Consider the following 16206-nt stretch of genomic DNA (forward strand, 5'->3'; position numbering starts at 1 on the left):
GGGTTTATCTGGTAATTAACTGGTAATTACTCATTACTTAAAGATTTCTTAGATGTAATTCAATTGGTACCAGTTCTGTAAATTCCTCCCATTGAGCATATATATGAGGAATCGAAGGATTAATCAGAAGACACAGCAGAGGCTGTGGATTCCTTGTTATGTAGATGACAACTCATGTCTACTTTGGGCCATTACACACCTCGTGGGACAGCAGAAGTCACCTGGTGAGGACAGAGGCCAACTTGATAACTGACTTCTGACAATAAATGCACTCATATTTTACAAAAATGCTTTTTATTACTCTGGCAGATCTTATCTTTGCAATTTTTTTCTCTCAGTGATCCAGGACTGTATGGGTTCAGTGACCTCAAGGCACGTAAGGAAGCCAGCCCTGTTTTCCCACGAGTGAGGTGGGGCCAGAAGGGAGAAGAGACGACAGTTTGACGAGTATTACAGGTAATTAAAAGCGAGCTTTGGGAACACCTTTTCAACATGTTTAATCATTAGGCATTTAAATATTGCATGTATCCAGACAGATACAACCTAATACCCTGTAAAGCTCTGAACGAATAAGAAGAAACATATTTAACAAACTTTTCCAAAGTACTTGCAAAGGTGTTTCGTTTGTTGGGTTTTTTTCTCCCATACACTTCAGCCAGGACATATTTAGCCTAAGGGCTAAAACGGAGGACAGCCCAAACTGATTACATCATTTTCTTTCTATAGGACTGAACATCTGGGAGTACTGCTCTCGGTTACGTGGCTGCTGCTCTGCTTCATCTCCACCTTCCCACATCGTGCTTCAACACGAGGATGACAATCACCATAAAAATGCCTGTAGAAGAGAGAGGCCACCCAGTGTTGACCTGTTTGCTTCTTTCCTGATCAGGACACGACCTGTGTGACACAGCACTAGATTTGCATTTGACTGCTGGCACTTCAGAGTAATAGCTACCACGGAGCTAGTAATAGCTACCAAGAAACGCTAAAGTTTCTTGGTAATTCAAGCACCACATGCACTGGCAAGAGAGCATCCTGCCGAAAGCCTTGCTGGGGAAAGGTCCTCTTTGCCTTCATAGCTTAAATCTACCTAAACATCAAAAAAACGTCAGAGTAAGCAGATTATACTGAGTCACCTTTTCCCTTTGCCTGTCAGTAATGAAATTATGTATTAGCAGGTGAATCCAGCACTGACGGCGGGAAGTAAAGTCTAGTGTAAGTAAAAAAACCCCTACTCATTCACACCACCAAGCAAACTCAACTTTGAGGCCCAAGCACCACAACCCAGATGAAGCAAAATAGCAATGACTCTGCCTCCAACTGAGCTGCAGGCACGGCTGGGAAACAAAAAGCAGAAAGATGTAAAAATATTTTGGTGTAAAAAGAGAAAGGAAGCCTGAGTCAGAAATAAAAAGAAATAAATAAAGTTTAAAAGCAACTGGTAACACACAGAATAGCTTTACCTTCTCCCACCTCTGGAGACAACATAAAATAAGCGACAATTTTTAAAGCAATACATTTCTCTCTCCCTACGTTAGCAAGCAGCTCTCCTCCCCGTGCAAGGCTTTAACGAAGGAACTACACGCTCACCTTTTCGGGAAGCACCTTCGCAGGTCCCAGCAGGGAGGCAGGTAGCTTGCTGGCTACCCAGGACCACTACCTGCACAAAAGCAGGTCTGAGTCCAAAGACTGATTACTGACTTCTAGGATCAATCCCTACCAGAGAGGATATGTTCATATTGCTTCACATGAGCAATATAAACCCGTACATCCAGCATGCGTATCCCAAAAACCTTTAAAGCTTTTTTTTTTTGGGTGTGTGTCCTTTTTTCCTTCAAGTAACCTGACTCAGATCACTGATATATCAGGAAAAAAATGTGCTACAGGAACATTAAAAAGCTACTCTGACCTCCGTTTGCTTCGGAACACTTTAAACCACTGTGTTCAACAACAGCTCGAGGACAAGTGTTTTAAAATTATTCGAAATATATCGCCCATTCTCTTCAGAGCCAAGCTATTTGGTCTTAACTACAACGTGACTACCTGCTCACTTGAAAGGAAGCATTAGCTATTGCACTGAATTACCATTTGCTCTAAGCGTCAAACCCTCTACTTCGTATTTACTATCACAATACGCTGAACAACCCATGCCACTCTAAAATTGCTGCTTATTACTCTTTCAGCACTTTGACCCCCCCAAACAAGTGACCTAGTTTATGGCAAACTCACTGTGCAGTCTGTAACGCAGATCTCTCCAGAGATGCCGTGAATGCAACAAATCCTGTTGCTTATTATTTACATCAAGCTTATTCCTTCTTCCAAGCTGGGTTTTTTTAACCACTTTTCTTAAGCTGAAGTGTCTTCGTAAAGAAAACACAAAATCAAGGACACTGCTATGTGTTGAGCAGCTTTGGCAGAGGCCTTTCAGCACATCTGCTTTATGATCCAGAAATGAAGTACTTTATTAAAGATGCAAAAATGCTCATCGCTAAAACAAACTTGTTCTGGCCATCACTGCTCCACCCTGTCTTCTGAGGGTTTTCAACCAGCAAATGTGTATATTCCTGTTTGATATAACACATGATTTTGAACAGGTAAGGAGGTAAAAAAAAAAAAAAATAAACCAACCCACAACCAAAACCAAACAAAAAACCCCAAAAAGCCACCCAAAAGGGAAAAAAATTTAAAAAAAAAAAAAGCACAGCATAATGGACACCCCACCCTCCCAATCTATATTCTTTCCTATTATGAGAAATAATCTGAAATTTTATTATTACATATAAAATACAGCCATTACAACTTCTTACATGCAAGGCTGTTAATAACAGACAGTTGCTTTTGAAACTGAAAAAGTGTCTTTAAATTTACCTTAACTGGGTTCTGATATATACTAGAAACATTAAAAGATTGACTTTAAAAATCTATGAAGTATTTATTAAGACAACTTCCAGAAATGGCAGGTTAAGCATTTAGGTGTATCAAACACAAAGGGTGGTTCTGGAGTACTGATGTACTCATCAGCTCCAGCAATTAAGTTTCCAGAGAGGAATGCTGTGTCATGTAACGTGTGACTCATGGAGTAATGTCCGGAGGAAACCACGCTTCTCTTTCTTTTCCAGTAAAAAGCTCAACTTGCTTTTAAGTTGAACTGAGTTACCTGAACAACGACAAAAAAAGTCCTTCCTCCAACAAAGGAGCGAATTTCAGCATCGCTTGCTTGAGCATGTGTGCAAGAACGAAAGTGTATTTTAAATCGCTTGCAAAGAGGATGATCACGCAACCTGCCGGCAAGCCAGTGTCTGCTGGAAACTTGGCTGAAAACATCCCCTGCTCCTCCTCCAGAAGTGAATTAAGAAATATGTTGTGATGTTGTATTTGAACACATGTTTGTACTTTGACCTCCCATGGGTTGTGCAACCTCCCGATGTTTTGGCTGGCTGACCTGTTCCCGGGCTGCTCCCAGTTCGCTCCCCTGCTGCATCTGACCGCAGTCATGGGACTCCACCACGTTGCGACAGCTCCGAGGGATCACACACACACATACGCACACACCCCATGCGTCCCCGTGCGCTCGCTGTGACTGAAAGCTCTAAATAGGAGGCAGAAACACCAGTGGGGATCCCCACGTGTCCTGGAGCTGCGCCAGGGCACGGGACCTTTTGCTGCCTCCACGCCACTCGTGTTGTGCCAGCCATGCAAGAGTTTACATCTCTGGAGTTCTCGTCTAACTGGCATTGTCTTTGTAAACGGCTAAAATCAGTCCTTTTGCTTCCCTGGGCTGCGGGGTGCGCACATCCTTCTGCTGTTCCTGGTTAAATGTCACGGCTGGCCGTTAAGATCACTGGAGAAACACTCCAATTTCTCAGCACCAGCTCTGCCATTAGAAGCTGGGGTTGCTCTGTGGAGTCCAGCACCTCTTCAGATGTGAGAGTAGAGAAAAACAAGGTGGCACACTGCATTACTGCAATTCACTTTCATACAGGAGATGAGCAATCAGATACCCAGTTCAAAGCAAGCGTTTAATACCACTGTGGTCACATTTTAACATAGAAGAGTGAAGCTTTCCATATAAAATAGAAACAAGACATCCTTTTCAAACTCATCGTCTCAACCAGAAGGACGTTTTTCACATGGCAGGGTGTTATTCACACGTGACCGTATCCCGCATCCAGCTGCAGCGCTCCCAGCTCGTGAAGTGCCACTCCTCTTCTCCGATCCACTTATTTTTTCCTCCAAGAAGCTTCATTACCCAGGGGCGTCAAAATCCTCTGGCTAAAGAAGTCACCACCTGAGAATGTCACTTTGGGTGTATTTCTTCCAAACCCAGAATTTCAACCCAAAGGCATCTGTTGACAGGCAAGCAACAGATTGTTTCCTCCCCAAATACCGTAGCGGGACACAGATGGTAGCACCGTTGATTTTTCCATCAAGGAGTTAATTCCTTTATTTGCCCCACATCTTGCTACAACGCTGCTGGTTTTGTATACCAGCAGTTTGGCACACGTCCAGTGCTCTGGCTTCTTTAAAGCTTTTGACAGATCAACTTGGCCTTACCCAGAAACGTGGCACGTAATGCTGGATGCCAGCTTGCTGCCATCATCCAAGGAGCAATCAAGAACCTTTCAGGAAAATACCCTTCCTTGTTTTAAGTATGGCTGGCTAGATATAGCAAGTCACTAATTTATTATGCATAAATGGAACCAAAATGTCCATACTTGGGCTTATGCAGAGCACTGCAAGGCAAATGCTTTTCCTTCCAGAAAAAAAAAAAAAAAAAAAAAAAAGGAGTTTATACCGAATACACATTTTATTAACACACGGTACCGCCTCCTTGTAGGCCTGCCCAGCAAACCCTACATTAAAACAGTGAGGTTTGAGATTGTACTAGTGCTGATCTCTGTGCCAAGGAGGGGCAGAGACCGGAGAAACTCAGCTATTTCCTCTGATTTCCTCTCTTCAGCAGCAGAATGGCACCCTTCTGCAAATACAAATACCAACTTCACCCTCTACTGATGCTATCTCTCGCTCTTCAAAGCAGTTTCTTATTAACCTGAAAGACCTAAAAGGAGCCAACACTTTCCAGTACAAGCAAAATTAGCATCCTGAAAAAAAAAAAAAGAAAAAAACGCCGCCCCCCCCCCCCAAACAACAAACCCCCAAACAAAAAGCAAAGCAAGAGTTAATACTGATCATGTTTCTGGCAGAGGTCAACAACAGGGCTCTTGGGTGTGGAGGGGGCTTTTTCCTGTTAAAGATAAACTAACCCAGTCTCCACATCCTGAGTATTTGTTTGCACACCATCACAGTCACACAGAATAGAAACCAGAGAGAAGTCCAACCCCTGAATTCGCAATCTATTTCTTCAGCACCTCAGCAGGTCAGTTAATTATCCCAAACACACAACCTACACCCGCTGTTCATGCAATGAGCATCTTCTCTCTCATACCCAGGTAGCAGACCCAGAACGACATATACCCCACTCAAAGACGCTGAAGATGAAACACAAACCACTTATAGATTAATCCCTGACTCCAGTTCCCTTTTTTTCCTACCTATACCAAAAGTAAATATTCACAGGTTAGGTGGGACTGACTCACACACACCCACCTATCCAATACCTCACTCATTAATAAGCATGATATGGATTAATACTGCAAATTAGGGCTTCAAATATCCACTTCCTCCATCCCAAGGACAAAGGGAACAACACAACAGAAGCAATAAAGAGCTATTTCTGAGGACCGCAGGGTGTTGTATTCCCGACATCCTGTGTCGTGCAGCCGGCGTTATCACCGCTTTACACACGAGTGAGTAGTGTGATCCCATCATCGTGACACACATCCTCTTCTTGCGACCTCCACCCACAGCACATGTCGAGTGCCACGACTTTCCCTGGGTTCAAAGGATGACCAGATGAATTCAGAGCAGTAAAGAAGAAGAAATGACGCTCCGGAAGCCTGAGCCATTAATCACTAAAGGCTCAAAGGGCTTACTGGGGAAGTGTTTATATGCCCCTCACGCTCCTCCCAAAAAGGGGGACATACAGCAATGCCACCACAGGCACGGGCTGGTTTTGGTATAGCTCAAAATCTAACTGTACTTACATCTCTACCAGTAACCAAAGCGCAATAAAAATGTTCCCAGTCCCTGTTTTCAGGCACCGGCCTGTTAGACCTTGTTTTTGTAACTTTGACCGCTGTGACGCATATGAGAAACAAGAAAGGACGAAGACCAAAGTGCTGGCTGCTCAGCACCGGCTTTGGAGGCTCGGCTGTCCTGCAAGGCAAGTGTGTAACGCTTCCTGCAGGAAGCATCGCTTGTGCCGCAGAAGCAAAGGGTGTGATCACAGGACACAAAATATGGCAAGGTACAAACACAGAAAATATTAGAGATTCCGTTACATCAAAAATTATGAAACACCAGCACTACCTTCTACTTCCATCTGCTTGTTTTAAGATGGGACCTTGGATTCATTTATGGGTTTTCCCACTTACAGACTGGGCAGTCGTTTCCTCTGGTCCAATTTATTCCTATAGGAAGTACAAGCATCTGTTCTGTGTAAGCATTAAAAACGACCACCCGGTCCTTCCACCAGATCATTAGAACTCTGATTCCTAGCACATATATCCCCCCAAAATTCAGCATTTACTGAAATCCCAATCATGATATTTCTTAAAAGTACACTTTCCCACAAGCACCCGAATTTGTGTCTCTGACTACAATGCTGAGCACTAACTTGAACGGGGACCTGAAGGAACTTCATCCTGCTCCCACTGAAGCCAAGTCTCAGCAGCTTTGACCACAAAAGGCACTGCGCACCCCGGGCAGAAGCTGACGCCTGTATTTTCCAGCACATTTGGAGTCCTGCTTAAGTGCAGCATGCATCCAGATTGGATGAGGCTCCATGCGTATCAATTTCTAAATCTCTTTGGGAGTTAGGTACTTTAGAAGGATGAATGCGCATAGGTTTGATTTGCAAGTAACTAACAGATTTCATTTCAACTCACTTCCTATTGGTATGGTTAGTTTTAATGACCGATAGACCATATGTCTACAGCCTATATATAGCCTTACTAGAGAACTACTAGGAGTTCTCTCAATACTAAAAAAAACCTACAAGGATATTTACACTGTAAGTATACTATGCTGTAGCATACACAGAGCAGCAATTGCTAAATCAAGCCACAGCCAAATACCTTTCCCCTGACATTCATCAAATATATTTTGGCTGGCATTTAGCGTGTTCACACTTGCATTTCTGTTCTTGACACCAGTCATAACGTAAAGACTACGTACATCTTTTCAAAACCCACACAGGAGACCAGCTCAGGCCACTCTGACCTCAGTATTGATCCTCCAAGTCGCCATATGATCAAAGCATAGACAAGGAAAATCATTCTGCTTGATACCCCTTGATACGCTGCCTCTTGGTTATTCCCGGTGGATTATCCAAACTCAGAAATAAGTGGAGCTGGTTCTGCGCAAGCCAGGTGGGGTAAATGTGGACACCAAGCTGTGGACACCACCATCCTTCCTGTGCTCTCAGAGTCTTGAGTCAGAGGAACTGCCCATTTCTTTTTAAAGACCTTTCTTAACTACTCCTGAAGGATGACATTACTTGGATATTGTTGTGCTGTGCACTACAATTTCCTAGAGTAAGAAAAGATTCGTTTCTTCTCCATCCACAAAGAGGGCTAGTCCAGAACAGTATTTCCACAGACCTTCCACTGACTGTTAAACGTTGTATTTTGTAAAAATCACTGTCAGAGGTTTTACCCCTGCTATTACAGTTCACAAAAATCCAATTCTGCAACAAGTTTAAAATACCTAACAGGGAGAACAAAAAGGGTAACATGAAATACTTGCGCTTTCTAGAGAGGTGGACTTGCTTTCTTGCCTTGTTTATTTATGCAGTACTATTAGATTTGCTTGGTGATTGGCAAAGACGCAGTGCTCAAACACGCTTAGCTCACACTGTGCACTCAGAACCTCAAGCCTCGAAGTGTTTCTTGCTGCATCTTCTACCACTCCCAAGTACCATAAAGTAGCAAATGTGGCTTTCGGTCTCAGAAAACCTGTACTTAAACCAAAAGTAAATGGCCTTATTTTGCAAGCTATCCTACAAGCAGAACAGATTATTCAGTTTACACCTTGATAAAATTTTCACCCAAGTTCATTGTTTTAGATTTAGACTGAGCACAATAAAAATGGAAAGTCTTCAGAAGTTTTTGAGAAGCCAGAGCTCTGAATTGCTTAGAAATCCAAAGACGAGTTGAAATTCAGTTTTACTGTAATGAAATCACTTCCATAGTACAATAACAATGTGGGGGGGGAGAAAAAGCCTCTCTGCATCACCTATGCAAATCGCTGTAATTTTAAATTTGCTGCTGCACCTCTCAAATGGGTGTGAGGGGGGACAAGCAATCCCTGAGCACTGATGCTGTGCATGCAAGCAGCTGATGAGACAGTCTTGCTGGATAATTAAAGAACCACTGTCCTCAAACTTAAAGGCTTTCATCAACTTGTTTCACAAGTCCTTTCCAAAATACCGCCCGCCCCCCCCCCCCAAGTGTTTAACACCTCCGCCTCCCAATCCAATCCCATAATTAAAAGTTCGCAGTTTTGTGGGGGTGTTCCTTACTAGATTAGTTAAACAGAAAAAGCCATTTACCTTCACAGGCTTCCTGTCCTTCCCAGGTGATAATTTTCTCTCACTCTTCAGGCCCCTCTTCCCACCAGGAGGAGAAGAAAGGAACGCTTTATTTTGCACGCTCGGTTTCTGTTTGGCTCAGATGGAGAGATTTCTTCCAAAGCAAACACTCCTGCAACGTCACAGGGTATATATATAGACACACGCCAGAAGAGAAGGAGAAGGAAATACAGCCCTGCTGTAGATATTTGGTTACATTAGGAAAGACGTAAGTTGGGGAGAATATCAGACAGAAATAAAGTCTTTATTTTTCTACAGCTACATGCACAATGTTGAGTCAGACACTAAAGCTAGGCTGAATGATCCAAGATAAATATTGCATCCATCCAATAATAGGGAGCTTCTCACATATTCCTGGCTTTTGCCAGGAGACGTGCTATTTCTGCTCGGCAAAGACTGCCATCCTGGCAGCTCACGTGCATTTTTGCATGTCCAACTAGACTTCAGGAAAGCCACCTTCACTCACACACCTGAAGGCGCGTACACAGATATGGAAGTGCCTGCGGGGCGTTGCGGGGAAAGCTCTCATACCTTTTCTGGGAACTCTGCACCCTTGGGTGCCTCTGTAGTGCCCATACACCACTGCGCACAGCGTGGGGAACAGGCAGGAGGTCTGCCTACAATCTCTGCGATCACGGAGATGTGGTGGGATAACTCACAACGATTGGCAAGGCTGGCAGGTCGAGGGAGGTTCTCCTCCCCCTCTGCTCTGCCCTGGTGAGGCTGCATCTGGAGTTCCGTGCCCAGTTCTGGGCTCCCCAGTTCAAGACAGACAGGGAACTACTGGGGAGAGTCCAGCCGAGGGCTGCGAGGATGAGGAGGGGCCTGGAGCATCTCTCGTGTGAGGAAAGGCTGAGAGAGCTGGGGCTGGTTAGCCTGGAGAAGAGAAGACTGAGAGGGGATCTCATCAACACTTACAAATATCTAAAGGGTGGGTGTCTAGAGGAAGGGGCCAGACTCTTCTCAGTGGTGCCCAGTGACGGGACAAGGGGCAATGGGCACAAACTGGAACACAGGAAGTTCCATCTCAATATGAGGAATAACTTCTTCCCTCTGAGGGTGACCGAGCACTGGGACAGGCTGCCCAGAGAGGTTGTGGAGTCTCCTTCTCTGGAGAGATTCCAAACCCTCCTGGATGCCATCCTGTGCAACCTGCTCTGGGTGATCCTGCTTTAGCAGGGGGTTGGACTAGATGATCTCCAGAGGTCCCTTCCAACACCTGCCATTCTGTGACTGGATGAGCATTTGGATGCACACTGGCTCTTTATGAAGGACAGGATGGGTGCTCAAGGGGGACTTTCGCCACCCTGATATCTGCTGGAGTGACAACACAGCATGGCAGAAGCAACTGAGGAGATTTCTGGAGTGCACTGATGACAATTTCCTAACACAAGTGATCAGGAGTCAATAAGGAGAGGTGCTCTGCTGGACCTCATACTTACAAAACAAGCAAGAACTGGTCAGGGATGCAAAGGTCGGGGCAGCCCTGGCTGCAGTGACCATGAGATGATAGAGTTCAGGACCACAAAAGGAAGGACCTGGGGAAAAAAGCTGCATCACACCCCTCAACTACAGGAGAGCAGACTTTGGCATCTTCAGGGATGTGCCTGAAGAATCCCATGGGATGCAGCCTTGGAGAGGAGTCCAGAAGAGCTGGTTGATATTAAAGAATCACCTCCTCCAAGCTGAAGAACGGTCCATCCCACCAAGCAAGTAATCAAGCTGAGGTGGCAGGAGGCCTACACAGAGAAGCAAGGAGCTCCTGACCAAACCCGAGTGCAAACAAAGTCCAGCAGCAGGGGCAGGTGACCCAGGAGGAATCCAGGAATGCTGATCACGCAGAATGCGGTTAAGAGAGCCAAAGCCCATCTGGAGTTGAATCTGGCAAGGGATGCGAAGGGTGACTGTAAGACCAACCTTCAGGAATTGTAGGCCCCTGCGACCACAGGGGAAGTCCTGAGCAAGGAAGACTTGCCCTTAAATAGAAGGGGATCAGGGTAGGGAACAGTAGACTGTACATGCACCAGTCCACAAGACCAGACGGGATGGACCCACAAGTGCTGAGGGAGCTGGCTGATGGCCACACTTGATTATCATAGCAATTGGGAGAGGTTCCTGATGACTGGAGGAAAGCAAATGTCACCCCTGTCTTCAAGAAGGGCAAGGAAATGGATCTGGGGAACTATAGGTCAGTCAGCCTCACTTCAACCCTGGGAAAGAGCAGCTAATTCTGGAAACCATTTCCAGTCACATGAAGGACAAGAGGACAATCAGGAGTAGTCAGCATGGATTTATGAAGGGGAGAAAAAAAAAAAACAAACAGAGGGGGAAAAAAAAAAAAATCACACTTCACCAGCCTGATCTCCTCGTATGGATGAAACAACTGGCGTGGTGGATGAGGGGAGTGCAGAGGATGTTGTCTGCCTGGACTTTAGTAAGACTTTCAACACGGTTTCTTATAACATCCTCAGACAAGCTGACAAAGTAAGGACTAGACAAGCAGACAGTGAAGTGGCCTGAAAACTGGCTGAACAGCCAGGTTCAGAGGGTTGTGATGAGTGGCACAAAGTCAGCCCACGGGTTAATATGAGAGCCAATACTGTTTAACCCCTTCATTAATAACCTGGACAATGTGCAGAGTGTACCCTCAGCAAGTTTGCTCATGACAAAACTAGGAGGAATGGCCAGTACACCAGACGGTCACATTGCCACTTGGATGAACTTTGACAGACTGGAGCAAAGGGCAGACAGGAACCTCATAGTGTTCAAATAAAGGAAAGGCAAAGTCCTTCACCGGGAGAAGAATGACCCCAAAACACCAGTACAGACTGGGGGCTGATGGACTGGAAAGTAGCTTTGTGAAGAAGGAAGGACCTGTGGTTCGGGATGACGACAAGCTACCATGAGCCAGCAATGCAGCCTTATAGCAAAGGAGGCCACCAGCACCCTGGGCACTAGGAAGAGTGGTGCCAGCAGATTGAGGGGGGTGATCCTTCCCCTCTGCTCAGCACTGGTGAGACCACACCTGGAGTGCTGGGTCCATTTCTGGGCTCCTCAGTGCAAGAGAGACATGGACAGACTGAAGAGAGTCCAGCAAAGGGCTGCTAAGATGACTAAGGGACTGGAGCATCTCTCCTATGAAGAAAAGCTGAGAGCGCTGAGAATATTCAGGTGGGAGAAGAGAAGGCTCAGGGGGGATTTTAATCAATGTATTTAAGTGCCTGAAGGGAGGGTGCAAAGAGGAAGGAGCCAGGCTCTTCTCAGTGGTGCCCAGTGACAGGACAAGAGTGCACAAGTTGAAACACATCAGACCATAAGAAAAAACTGTTTTACTGTGAGAGTGGTTGAACACTGCACCAGGTTGCCCAGAGAGGTTTTAGAGTCTCCATTCTTGGAGATATTCAAAACCCAACTGGACACGGCCCTGGGCAACCAGCTCTAGGTGACCCTGCTTGATCAGGGCGGGTTGGACAAGATGACCTCCAGAGGTCCCCGCCAACCTCTGCCAGTCCGCGGGCTCTGATCATTTTGCCAGTTCATTTGCGCACCCAAGATATCGTTTGTGATAAACACAAGTATTCAGAAGCAGCATCTCAGTCCTGGCAGAAACCCACAATGTCACTGTGTTGATAGATCACACACCAGCTCAGCAGTAGACAACTAACACACGCCATAGCTCACTCTTGATGTTGAGATTCAGTTTCCAGCACTTGCTAGCTCACCTTTGTTATGGTTTGGCTCAAACTCTGCTTTCTCAATGTGACACAGGGGTCAGAGACTGGGAACATTAACAGACCAGTCAGGAGGTGTTTCATCAGACTGCCTGGTATCATCAGATTCCTTAAATCTCTCTTACACTTTCCATCTCTCTCAAGTTTTGCTTTTTTCTTTTTTTTAACATCACCTTTTTGATTAATGCTTTAAAAAAGCCCCTTCAGCTCCAAAAATGTTGTGTCACCTCTAAAAACCAGAGGATGATTCTCCTCTTTTATAACAAAGCAAGAGGTGTCAAAGCTAGGTTTACTAGCTAAAATCTTTATTGACTTGGCAGATACCTACTTCTTGCTGGTCTGAGAGACCAGAAGTTTTAAAGATTTTGATTTTTTAGGCTAAGAGATAAATTAAAGCTGTAATCTCCAACATTCCCTGTTCCCACAGCTGGAGGTAGTCTGGCAAAGAGAGGCCAGTGGGGGTCATCAGTAACAGAGGGAAGTACAAAGCTGATCCCACCTACTGAGATTTCACCCTAAAAAGAAGTTCAGGAACAGGGAAGTCTCCATGCAGCGTTCAGGTTTTTGTACAAAAGCTCAAGATAAAACATGTTTCTATCCAACCGTTAGCGCATTTGTCTTGACTGGTTCTCAGTTTAGCACACCTCCTCCTCCTTTTCCTCTCTTTCCAAATAGAGCAAGCACGCTGAGTGGGGAGAAGGAGAGCACAGCTGAGATCTACCATGACAACTGTCACGTTTGAGGCCAGAGCACTTGCGGTCTCTTCACCCAGCTAAAAAAAGACAACACTACAGTTTTTCAACCAACTTGCTGCATGTGCTTGTTCACAGGGGTTTAAAGGCCATCAATTCTGGCTTCTTGCCATAGGTATTTTTCAACGTTAGCCTTGTGTCATCAAGTCCAGTGCCAAGACCCTCAGAGAGCCCCATGTGGCAAAGGGCTTCTGGGGTTCGGCCAGTCCAGTGCCTGCTCCAAGCTGGGCCAGCTCTGAAGCTAGGTTCGAGGTACATTTTCTGGTAGGGTCTATCGCTCCAAGCAATACCATGTTTTATACTGGAGCTAGGGAAGGTTTTTAGAGACCACTTCTTTATAGCTGCCATGCTAGATTTTAGTATAACGCAACAGACGCACAAAGAGACAGCCCTGAAGCAATATAAATTCACTGCACCGATCTCCTGCTCTTAACCAGGGCTCAGATTCTCGGCTCATCTACAGTTTTGTCTTTAAAAATCCAACAGCTGTGAACACGAAAATCAGACCAACATCTCAAAACATCAAAGCAACTCATTCTAGTGAGGCTAAGGAGTTTGTTTCTTTGCATTTGCAGCACTCTTAGCACACAAGAAACCCCATTTATATGGTACTTTTCTCTTGGGCGGTATAAGCTACTCTTTCATACTGAATTAAAACCAATAAAGAAAGAACCAACTAAACACAGAAATAACTACAGAATCCTCTCTGGACTTGCAAGGGAAAAGAGAAGCTGCTAATTACAGCCTAACTCATCTCCTCACTGCCAGTAGCAACTCTTTATAATGCGCATCAGCACTGGCATTTAGTTACATCGGCGATTTTGGTTCTTGTAGAAGGAGCTGGAGTGGCAGCACCCCCAAACTCCATCTCCCCTGCGAAAGGGTGAAGACAGGCTGTCGTCTATTATCAAACCACTCTTGGTTACTCCCAGACAATTAATCTGCCATTTAATCTCACCAGCAGTGGCCACCGCCACCAGGAAGCCATCCAATTCAGGCTGCAGGCAATGGGGAGAAGCCTCAGAGAGGGACTGCTATTTATATGTAATACTGCCATGAGCTGCTTTCATGAACACAAGCGTATTTTCTTGCCCGAAGGCTGGTAACGCTGAGCCTCTACATTTGTGTTTCATCTTTTTGATACTCTTGGCACTCTATTTAGGTAAAGAGTAGCTCAGATTATTTCTAAGGAGTACCGTGCAGCAGGTTTCAGGGCTATTTAGTGATTAAAGCAGACTTGGGTCCAGCCAGAAAGGTTTTCTACATGCTACCCTGCTTGCCGAAGCCAGTCGCCTTCCACAGTAATAGAGCGGCTCCTCTACAAGCGTCACACTCAAGCCGTGAGACGCCAGCAGACTGCATCTGGCATTCAGACACAGCAGCTGCTCTGCAAAACAAACAGGGACACTAGGATGTCCAGCACATTACCGGTTTATTAGATCCTCCCGTCAAAGCGGCCTGTGCGGTTGCTGCTAGCACAATAATGAACATTTTGCTGAAGTTTCAGGGGTTTGTGGGTATTGGAGAAAAAAACCCAATGAAAACATAGGCGCACACAGAGATACAGAGAGAGGTATAAATGGAAACTGTATAGCAGTCAAGAGGGAGGCAGATATGCTTTGTATAGGCATATAGCTGAGGCAGCTACAACCTGTCCCCCCCATACGTATTTTCTGAGTGGTCCCAATTCAGAAAAGCATAAACTCATACCCAGGGAACATCCTTATTCCAACACTGGGTGCATGAATGATGAACAACATAAAATCCACACAGCACAGCCAGCCTTTTTATGATAGGCTCACCCAACAGGAACCTCGCTATAGTTTTGGATCGTTCATCTAGTGACAAAAATAACTGCATTACTTCCTTAAATACACCGGGCAACAGGACAGCATGACTAAGACGGTCACAGTAGCTTCTTCTCCTAGGTAGGAAAGGCTACAGGACTTTGTGATCAATGACATAAAAGACCTACATTATTTATGAATTGCTTGCCATATCAAGGTGTTTATCATAAGCCTCTAAGTCACTGCACTGCTTAGTTTCTCTTGCAGTTATGAGCGTGACTATTTGTTAATACAGTGGAAGAACATATTTGCTACACCACTAAGTAAAGGAAAATTCAAGTTTCCACAGCCATCGTGCAGGTCTAAATTGAAATGGTAAAAAAAAGAGCAAAAACCTAACAAGATCTGCTGTGCTCCCCAGTGCCACGCTGAGAAAGGAGCTGTGCTTACTCAGTTTGTCTCCAGCACATGGAAATGGACCAGGGCTTTCAGTGCTAAATGAAAGCTGACTGCAGAAAATTCACTGGAAAATGTTTATTAGGGGTTGCCATTCTAATTTTAACCTCTGGACATTTTTAGGGCCAATAAAAAAAAAGACCAAAACCCAATAGACCAAATAATCCATGTAGGGATTATCTCCTGCCTGTGCTATTTCAAAAGACATTCTGAGTTTCAGGGATTTTTTTTTTTTTTTTTTTTAAATCACTGTTTTAACTTCTTGTACTGGAAGCATTAAATTATATCGCAACATCAGACCAGATCGTGCAAGAAAGCAAGCCTCTCAGAAAGGAAGGAGAGATGGATTCCCATGGGAAATAACAGTTTCCAATACAAATACTTCACAAGTATTGTAATCCACAGTGGGGAGCAGAACCCCCTATTTCCTTGCCTTTCCATGTTAAAGGCCGTGGGACTCCAGGAATGCAGGAGTACCCCACGCCACTATGCTCTGTATAAGCTTTTCTGAGTTAAGTATCTCCAGGCTCATACAGGCTCCATCAGTCCCTGCAAAGCTATTTCATCCATCCAAACTCTCCAAAGTGTTCAAAAAGCTTCTCCTCAAGCCTTAATTACATCTTCATGCATCAAAACCAGACACACTATTGTGATTCAACAGTAAGTTTCCTGCCCAGGCACACTCCTCTCACTTCTACCAACAGAACAGACACAACTGCTCAAGCCCTACCTACCCTGTGCGGACCAGACTGCCCAATGTTCATAGCAGC

General features: G+C 45.0%; 1 protein-coding gene across 16 annotated transcripts in view; it reads right to left on the bottom strand.

The window, feature by feature from the left end:
* SGMS1 (sphingomyelin synthase 1) overlaps positions 1-16206 on the bottom strand; it is a 96204-nt gene that overhangs the window by 35738 nt on the left and 44260 nt on the right. For 3 of the 16 annotated variants that reach the window (XM_054831076.1, XM_054831079.1, XM_054831065.1), the window contains one exon: positions 8672-8822. The exons of the other annotated variants lie outside the window; for them this stretch is intronic. The gene's annotated coding sequence lies outside the window, so the exon portion shown is untranslated. Of the gene's footprint in view, positions 1-8671; positions 8823-16206 lie in introns of those variants that run through there. 16 annotated transcript variants of the gene reach the window in all.

Source organism: Grus americana, chromosome 7 (genome assembly GCF_028858705.1).
Source record: "Grus americana isolate bGruAme1 chromosome 7, bGruAme1.mat, whole genome shotgun sequence".
Classification (NCBI taxonomy): domain Eukaryota; kingdom Metazoa; phylum Chordata; class Aves; order Gruiformes; family Gruidae; genus Grus; species Grus americana.